This window comes from Rhinopithecus bieti, unplaced genomic scaffold (assembly GCF_001698545.2).
Source record: "Rhinopithecus bieti isolate Rb0 unplaced genomic scaffold, ASM169854v2 scaffold_3040, whole genome shotgun sequence".
In the NCBI taxonomy this organism is placed as follows: domain Eukaryota; kingdom Metazoa; phylum Chordata; class Mammalia; order Primates; family Cercopithecidae; genus Rhinopithecus; species Rhinopithecus bieti.
The window spans coordinates 7,192,811-7,201,769 of record NW_016804657.1 but is presented as its reverse complement, the minus strand read 5'-3'; the positions used below and the strand labels follow the sequence as shown (position 1 = coordinate 7,201,769).

At 48.2% G+C, this 8,959-nt stretch overlaps 1 pseudogene; it reads left to right on the top strand.

Annotated features, from left to right (window-relative positions):
- The first annotated feature begins 5,418 nt into the window (after positions 1–5,418).
- LOC108528041 (neurofilament heavy polypeptide-like) lies at positions 5,419–8,224 on the top strand (annotated as a pseudogene).
- Positions 8,225–8,959: the final 735 nt, after the last annotated feature.

Sequence of the window (8,959 nt, the reverse complement as noted above, 5' to 3'; positions counted from 1 at the left end):
GGGAGAATCGAGGGGTTTTGTGAGGGCTTTTTCTATAAGTCTTTGCACTAATCTATGAATACAAGGTATGATGCAGCAACCTACAAGAATGAGTACACCTATAACGATTGCAATGGGGGTAAAGATTGAGGTTATGATTCCCTTCCATTTTCCAAACCATTCTTCCATGAGACCAGAGAAGGGGTCATCTATTCCAGAATTCAGCTAATTCATTTGCTAGGGTGGTAAGGCCCTGTAAGGCTTTTGTAATTGTTCCATCAGGGGCTGTGTTGTTAGGGATAAAAGTACAGTATTGGACCCCAGTCATGACACAGACCCCACCTTTCTCAGCCAATATCATGTCCAGGGCTATTCTATTTTCCCAGACCATTTGGCTGGTAGGGCCTAATTGTTCAGCTATTCCTTTAATGGTATCCCTAGTATAATTGACAAACCACTGTTGATGATAGTAAATGTAATTTATCCAGTCTACATTTTTGTTTACAGTCACCCATGAGAACAATATAGGTTCAAATCCTGCAGCTATTTGATTTTGAATTTTAAATTCATTTGGCACTCCTTGTGGAACTCTGATGGCATCTATATAAATGTGAGAGTCAAAGGACCTGTGGAGGGGGGGTACTTCTTTTTTATGATTGTCTTTTTTGCTTGGTTAATGAAACGCCAGGATGAAAGGGATGATCAATTGAATTAGGGTGCAAGTGTCGATCCAGTCACTTGACAAAGTACCTAGTACTGGTCTACTGGAATACTACCATACATCTGCATGGGGATGAACAAGGGCAGACTGATTCGTAAGCTCCTGAAAAGGCTTAGACTTACTGCATCCCACTAGAGTTCGGCATGCCTTATTGCCCCAGGCTGTGGGGTTTTGGAAGAGAGTTACCATACCACTCATACTCTGTTGGTCGGAGGACCATCCAAGTAGAAAGGGGACAATTTGGGTCTCTGGCCTGCCTGTTGCACAAGCGTAACAATTGCTTTTGTTTAGTGTGTGAATGGAATATTTAATCAATTCTAACCAGGCTTTTGCATCTTGGTAGCCCGTTTCAATAGCTAGGGTTTGTTTTAAATCTTTAACTTCTACAGTGGCTACTTTGGTGTTAGTATTGGGTAGGGAGAAACTAATAGTTTGATTAGAAGGTTTAGAAGGAGAGGGTGGAGGGGATGAGGGGGCGATGAAATGCATTTCGAAAAATCCTATAGAGTCTGCTCCTGTGACCTCTGCTCCTATACCATAGAAACGACTTAATGAAGGGGAGGAATTTTGAGAAGTTGAGATAGTAATGGAAATCTGTACTGGATTATTTTGGTTTTGCTGGCAATTGCGGGGGGGTGCTTCCTTTAGTGAAAGGAATGTATGGTTTTAGGGACACACAGACTTGTTGGGGAGGTCCAACCCCGATTTTTGGTAGTCCATAGAATATTGGACCAGCTATGGCAGAGAAGCTCTGTTTTCAGAGGACAAGATTCCCAGTTAATAGAATTTTCTTTATAATATCCCAAGTCTGAGGGAACTGTCCAGTTAATTGAATCTGCCCAATCTGAGAATTTCCAAGAAGGGCAAAGATACTTTTCTGAAGTAAAGAGCTGCCTTTGACTTTGCAAGTCTCCACAGGGTATAACAAGACAAGCATCAAAAGTAATGATTTGGGGTGACTTTGACCTGGTTACATTAATAATGAGATGTGGGGTAGCTAAGGGAAAGAGAAGAGGAAAAAGGGACAGTCAGATTCAGCTTTTTTCTTTAACATTACTCTGGTAATGTTGGTCCTGGGGTGACAGTTCATGACTTTTGTTTCTTCTAAGATTTTTGCTTTAAATCCTTCTCCTTTTACTCCTGAGATCAGGAGTTCTTGTGAACAAAGTACACCAGAAAGAGGATAACAAACAGAGGAGCAAGCTGCCCCTGAGTCAATTAAAAAGGTAATGAGCTATGGCTTCTCGGCCTTTGGCTAAGATCGAGTGTAAAAGGTAATGAGCTCGGGTTTGGGTCCCACCTCTGAATTTATCAAGGGTTCTTGGTGGGACTCAAGATAAAAGAAACAGAGTCCCTGACTCTCTATTCTTCCTCGAAGGCCATAAATGGGATGACTTCCTTTTCTTTTTCCCATTCAGGACATTCCCTTTCGAAGTGACCTATTCACCCACATTTGAAACATTTGTTCGGCTCTCTTTCTCTCCTTATTTTTAAATTCCCTTGCTTTGCTTTTTCATGCCATTTATATGGCCTAGCAAGTGGGGCTTAAATTCCTTACAGGTTTTGGCCCCTTGGGTATGTTGTTGTAGAGCAGAGAGCATGATTTTGCTTTTTTGTTTTGCTTTTCTTCATCCCTTCTTACATACACTTTTTGGGCCTCCCTCAAAAGTTCCTCTACAGGTCAATCTTTCCAGTCCTCTATTTTTTTGTAATTTCTTTGTGATATCTGGCCAATTATTAGTGACAAAACGGAGCTTTAACATCCCCTGCCCAAGGGGATCCTCTATGTCTAAGCCTGCATATTTTCTCATCTGTTCCTTTAGTCTGTTTAAAAACTCCATGGGCCCTTCGTTTTTTCCCTGCTGTATATTAAATGCTTGGGAAATATTTGGGGTTTGAGGCACTGATTCCCAACTCCCTTTAACTATCATTTCCCTAAGGTCTTTCATGTTTTCTCAGTGGACTGCATTGTCATTATCCCTTTGGGGGTCTTGGGCTGCAGGGATATTTTGACAGGGAGGATGTTCATGCTCCCAGACTATCACAGCAGTCCTGCAGATCATGGCTTTTTTCTCCCCCAGAAAGCAAATACTTAAGATGGACATTAGCCCAAGTATATACTTGGGGTCCTAAAAATTGGTCAATTTGATCCGTGACCCCAAAAGGATTATCTAATAGCGTTTTAAGTTCCCTCTTCAGGTTTCTGACCTCTGAACTAGTTAAGGGGGCATTTTCAAAGCCAATTCCCCTCCTCCAAGTGGTACTTCTCTTAAGGGAAAAAGGGTTGGGGCAGACTCCTTTGAGGAGAAGGGGAAAGGGAAGTTTTAAATATCCTTTTTACATGGTTCTATTTCACGGTGAAACTTTCCTGGGGCAGGGCATTCAGACTGGGAATGGCCCCAAGAGTCGGGATTATAAGGGGAGGGAACAACGTGAGTAGGGGAAGGATTTGGGGCAGCTACATCTGATTGAAGGGGAGGGAAGTTGGTGGTGTTTGGCAGGGGAAGGTGGTCTAAAGGGTCTCATGTGTTAATGGACTGTTTGGGGGTAGGAGTCTCAATTTCTTTAGGGGAGGTAGTTTCTGGCTTATTTCCTGTAGCTTTCAGCAGGTAGAGGAGGACAGGCCCCTGCCGCCAGCACAGGGCATATTCTGTTTCCTCTTGGGAGACAGGATTTTATCATTGACATATTCTATTAAAAGTTGACAAATCCAATTGTCATTTGACCCAAACCTTGGCCAGAAAATTGAAGGTTTAAGAATAGGTTCTTTGGTCAAAATAAAGCAACAATAATTTATTTGTTGCTTCTTATGTTTAGTCCTTTCATTATCCCTCCAATATTTTAACATGAGACCTAGAGGGCTATCAGACAGAATTTTATTATCTGTCTTGTCCTTTATATTGCCTGTCCTGCTTGGGGTATTTCCCATCCTGGAAGTTTTAGGCATTTCCCTGAGTTTCCTGGCTGTGTGTGGTTCAATCTCTCTTAGTAGAGATTTCTTGCCCCCTTTCCCTGGAGGTTTAACTCCCCCAACACCTCACCCCACTGGAGGTTTCTTGCACTCGACTGCTTTCCTTTCATCCTTCTTTGGCTGCTTCCCTCGTGGGAATTTAAGTCCTTCTTAGCATTGGTGGGTCAGTATAAACTCCTGACAGGAAAGCCACTTTAAGCCATATGAGGTGACCCCAGAACTGCAAATCTGGACTCCACACTTACTTTGCACTTAATTGTGCATCTCATTCATACACTTTCAACCTCTAGGACATCCCAAACACCAAGGAAGTACTTCACCACCCCCGCAGCTTTTCTTACATTGGTCTGTGCACAGAATTACCTGGTCGCTGTGGTATCTGTAGGCCTTTTCCTCCCACGTTGCTGAGAATCCGGGTTTATTCATCATGCCAGGTGGGTCTCAATCCCTCACTCCTGAGGCAGTCGCAATGAGGCAGCAGAGGCATCTCCTCACAAGAGATGATTGGTGACACTTCCCCCAAGGAGAATGGGATCCTGGAGAAACTGTTAGAAACAAGTGCTTGATGCCACAAGCAAAAAACAGCACAAAAAATTTCTCAGCAAGGCACATTTACTTCTGCAGAGGGGTGCTGCCTATATCCCTCTGATTGCAAGAGCATGCCAAGTGGGGTAGGGCAGGGGTTTTTATCCCTAACACAGTTCCTGTTTCTGTGTCCTTTCCCCACTGGGTGGAGTCAGGCACAGTCTAAGCTGATCTGATTGGCTAGTGTTTGAAATTGAGTAAGGCCAATTAGGCGGGAACAGAGAGGCTGTCCATTACCAAATAGGTGGGAAGGGTTATTTACAGAGTAAGAGGTTTGCTAGTTACAGATTAAGTAGAGAAACAAGTGCTCCTCACAGATTAAGCAGAGAAAGAAGTGCTTGTTACTGGTTAAGAAAGACAAAGGAAGCTTTGAAGAGGAACTTATTATTTCTGGCAGCACTGTGGTCAAAATTGCCACTTCTGTACTTCACACCCAACTGAATCTTTTGAACTGTGAGATTTTGGAAGAGAAAGAAATTCCAAATAGGATTAGATCTCCTCATATTTCAGTAGAGGACTCTAAGCCCCGGGAGGTTCTGGGTTGTGCCTGTCTCCTCCCTCCACACTTTCATCACCTAATCCCTAGTCCCTTGGACCTGTGCTCCAAACTCGGAGACACTGCTTGCTTCTTTCTGAGACCTCACTGTTACCTTTGCCTCACACACCTCACTTGTCCTTAGTTGCAGCAATCTCTGTGTCCCACCTCACCTTCCTGCCTAACTTCCATCTCCTCTCTTTGGTGCCTCCACTTGCACCCTTATTACACCTTCTTACAGATTCAGGGGACAAACACAAAAAAGGAGTCAAGTGTCTAGCATTTTTTTTTTTTTTAAGATGGAGTCTTGCTCTGTTGCCCAGGCTGGAGTGCAATGGTGCGATCTCAGCTCACTGCAACATCCCTCTCTGGATTCAAGCGATTCTCCTGCCTCAGCCTCCTGAGTAGCTGGGACTACAGGTGTGCACCACCACACCCAGCTAATTTTTGTATTTTTAGTGGAGATGGGGTTCACCATATTGACCAGGCTGGTCTCGAACTGCTGACCTAATGATCCGCCAGCCTCAGCCTTCCAAAGTGCTGGGATTACGCCCAGCCTCATTTTTACTATAAACTGACATTTGAGTGCCTCCCACCCTATCCTGGCCCTGGGCACCTGCTCAAACCATGATGAGCTTCAGTGGCTCGGACGCACTGCTGGGTGCCCTGTTCGTGAGGCTGCACGGCGGGGGCACCCTCCACTACAAGCTGGCCCTAAAGGGCAGCACAAGCAGGAGGCGCTTGGCCGCCGACTCCTCCAGTGGCTTCTACTCGTGGACGCCGACGTCCACGAGCTCAGTGTCCGCCTCGCCGCCTCGCCCAGCCACTTCTGGGGCGCCTGCCGCCTCAAGCACCNCAAGCAGGAGGCGCTTGGCCGCCGACTCCTCCAGTGGCTTCTACTCGTGGACGCCGACGTCCACGAGCTCAGTGTCCGCCTCGCCGCCTCGCCCAGCCACTTCTGGGGGCGCCTGCCGCCTCAAGCACCGACTGGCTGGACACGCTGAGCAATGGGATGGGATGAGAGAACAGAGTGGTGGCTGCGCCATGGCGCGCAGTGAGAAGCAGCAGCTAGCTGCAGACGCTGAAGCACCGCTTCACCCGCTACATCTACAGGGTGCGGCAACCAGTCGTGAACAACTGCAGCCTGGAGGGTGAGGCGGCGGCGCTGCGACAGCAGCAGGTGGGCCGCACTGCCACGGGCGAGCTGTATGAACGCAAGGTCTGCGAGACGCGCTGCAACGTGCTGTACCCGGGCACCGCGCTATCCGCTGCGCCTGGAGCAGGAGCACCTGCTGGAAGACTTCGCACATGTGCATCAGTGCCTCCACATAAAGGCCCAGCAGCGCGAGGAGGCCAAGGCTGTGGCCCACTCGCGGGCTTCTTGTGGGAGGCGGAGGCGGCGGGCATGGAACTGCAGAAGAAAGCGCAGGCACTGCAGGAGGAGTGCAGCTACCTGCGGCGCCACCATCAGGAGGAGGTGGGCTAGCTGCCCGGCGAGATCAGCGCTGCAGCGCCTGGCAGGCACAGGCGCAAGTACAGGCCACGCGGGGGGACGCCCTCAAATGTGACATGATGTAAGCGCATCAGCGCTGCAGGAGATCTGCGGCAGCTCGAAGGCCACGCAGGGCAGAGCACGCTGCAGTCCGAGGAGTGATTCCAAGTGAGGTTGGACTGACTGTTGGAGGCAGCCAGGGTGAACACAGACGACATGCGCTCAGTGCAGGAGGAGATAACTGAGTACCAGTGTCAGCTTCGGGCCAAGACCACAGAGCTGGACGCACTGAAAAGCACCATGGACTCACTGGAGAGGCAGCCCTCTGAGCTGGAGGACCCTCATCAGGCCGACATTGCCTCCTACCAGGAAGTCATTCAGCAGCTGGACGCCAAGCTGAGGAACATCAAGTGGGAGATGAGGGCCCAGCTGTGACAATACCAGGACCTGCTCAATGTCAAGATGGCTCTGGATATAGAGATAGCCACTTACAGAAAACTCCTGGAAGGTGAGGAATGTCAGATTGACTTTGGCCAGATTCCTTTCTCGCTTCCAGAAGGACTCCCCAAAATTCCCTCCACGTCCACTTACATAAAGGTCTAAAGCAAAGAGAAGATCAAAGTGGTAGAGAAGTCTGAGAAAGAAACTGTGATTGTGGAGGAACAGATGGAGGAGACCCAAGTGACTGAAAAAGTGACTGAAGAGGAGAAAGGAGGCCAAAGAGGAGGAGCGCAAGGAGGAAGAAGGGGGTGAAGAGGAGGAGACAAAAGGGAGAGAAGAAGCAGCAAAGTCTCCCCCAGCAGAAGAGGCCACATACCCAGAGAAGGAAGCCACGTCCCCAGTGAAGGAAGAGGCAAAGTCACCAGCTGGGGCCAAGTCCCCAGAGAAGGAGGAAGCAAAATCCCCAGTTGAGGTCAAGTCCCCCAGGAAGGCCAAGTCTCCAGCAAAGGAAGAGGCAAAGTCATTGGCTAAGGCCAAGTCCCCAGAGAAAGAGGAACCAATATCTCCAGCTGAGGTCAAGTCCCCCGGGAAGGCCAAGTCCCCAGCAAAGGAAGAGGCAAAGTCACTGGCTGAGGCCAAGCCTCCAAAGAAGGCCAAGTCCCCAGTGAAGGAAGAAGCAAAGTCCCCTGAGAAGGCCAAGACTCTTGATGTGAAGTCTCCAGAAGCCAACACTCCAGCAAAGGAGGAAGCAAGGCCCTCTGCAGATAAATCCCCCCAAAAGGCCAAAAGCCCTGTCAAGGAGGAGGTCAAGTTCCCAGAGAAGGTGAAGTCTCCCCTAAAAGAGGATGCCAAGGCCCCTGAGAAGGAGATCCCATAGAAGGAAGAGGTGAAGTCCCCAGTGAAGGGGTGGGAGAAGCCCCAGGAGGTGAAAGTCAAAGAGACCCCAGAGAAGGCAGAGGAAGAGAAAGCTCCTGTCACACCAAAAACGGAGAAGAAGGACAACAAGAAAGAGGAGGCACCCAACAAGGAGGCTCCAAAGCCCATGGTGGAGGAGAAGAAGGAAGCTGCCATCGAAAAGCCTAAAGAATCCAAAGTTGAAGCCAAGAAGGAAGAGGCTCAATATAAGAAAAAAGCAGCCACCCCAGAGAAGGAAGCTCCTGCCAAGGTGGAGGTGGAGGAAGACGCTAAACCCAAAGAGAAGACAGAGGTGGTCAAGAAGGAACCAGATGATGCCAAGGCCAAGGAACCCAGAAAACCAGCAGAGAAGGAGGAGGCAGCAGCAGCACTGGAGAAAAAAGGCACCAAGGAGGAGAACGCCACTGAGGTCAAGAAGCCTGAGGAGAAACCCAAGACAGAGACCAAAGCTAAAGACGACCCACCCTCTCAAAGGAGCTCAGCAAACCTAAGGCGGAAAAGGCTGAAAAATCCTCCAGCACAGACCAAAAAGACAGCAGGCCTCCAGAGAAGGCCACAGAAGACAAGGCTGCTGAGGGGAAGTAAGGCAGGGAGAAAGGAATGTCTGGAGCAGCCAAAGAAACTCAGAAGGGTCCCGGAGCTCAAGGATCGGAGTAATGCAATTTTCACTTTTTTTCTCTTTATGTAAGAAGAAACCGCTTCTATGACAGGGCCTCTTTCTTGAAACAGGAACTTCTGTTAGCAATATGTTAGCAAGAGAGGGCACTCCCAGCCCCCTGCCTCCATGCCCTCCCCAGGCGATGGACAATTATGTTATGATGGCTTATGTAGCCGAATGTGATACATGCCAAAGGCCATACGTAAACACTTGACTGTAAAAACTGCCCCCCTCCTTTCCAAATAAGTGCATTTATTGCCTCTATGTGCAACTGACAGACGACCGCAATAATGAATGAGCAGTTAGAAACACATTATGCTTGAGATGTCTTAACCTATTCCCAAAGGCCTTCTATTTTCCAAAGGAGTGGTCAAGCTCTTGCCCACAGCTCTCTACTCTGGAAGAGTGGTCCAGGTGGGGCTGGGTACTGGCCACTGAATGATGCCAGGGCACACTTTCTACTGGAGTCCAGTTTCAATTGCTTCTGTGCAATAAAACCAAGTGCTTATAAAATGAATTTAAAAAAAAAAAAAGAAAAATCCCTGACATTTGCCAGGGCTTCAGTGATGATCTGAAAGGCTACACTGTGTGTCTGTGGCCAGGTCCTACTGATGTTTAGCTTGGTTGTATCTAGATGATCACAGCAGAATTTCAGTATCAGT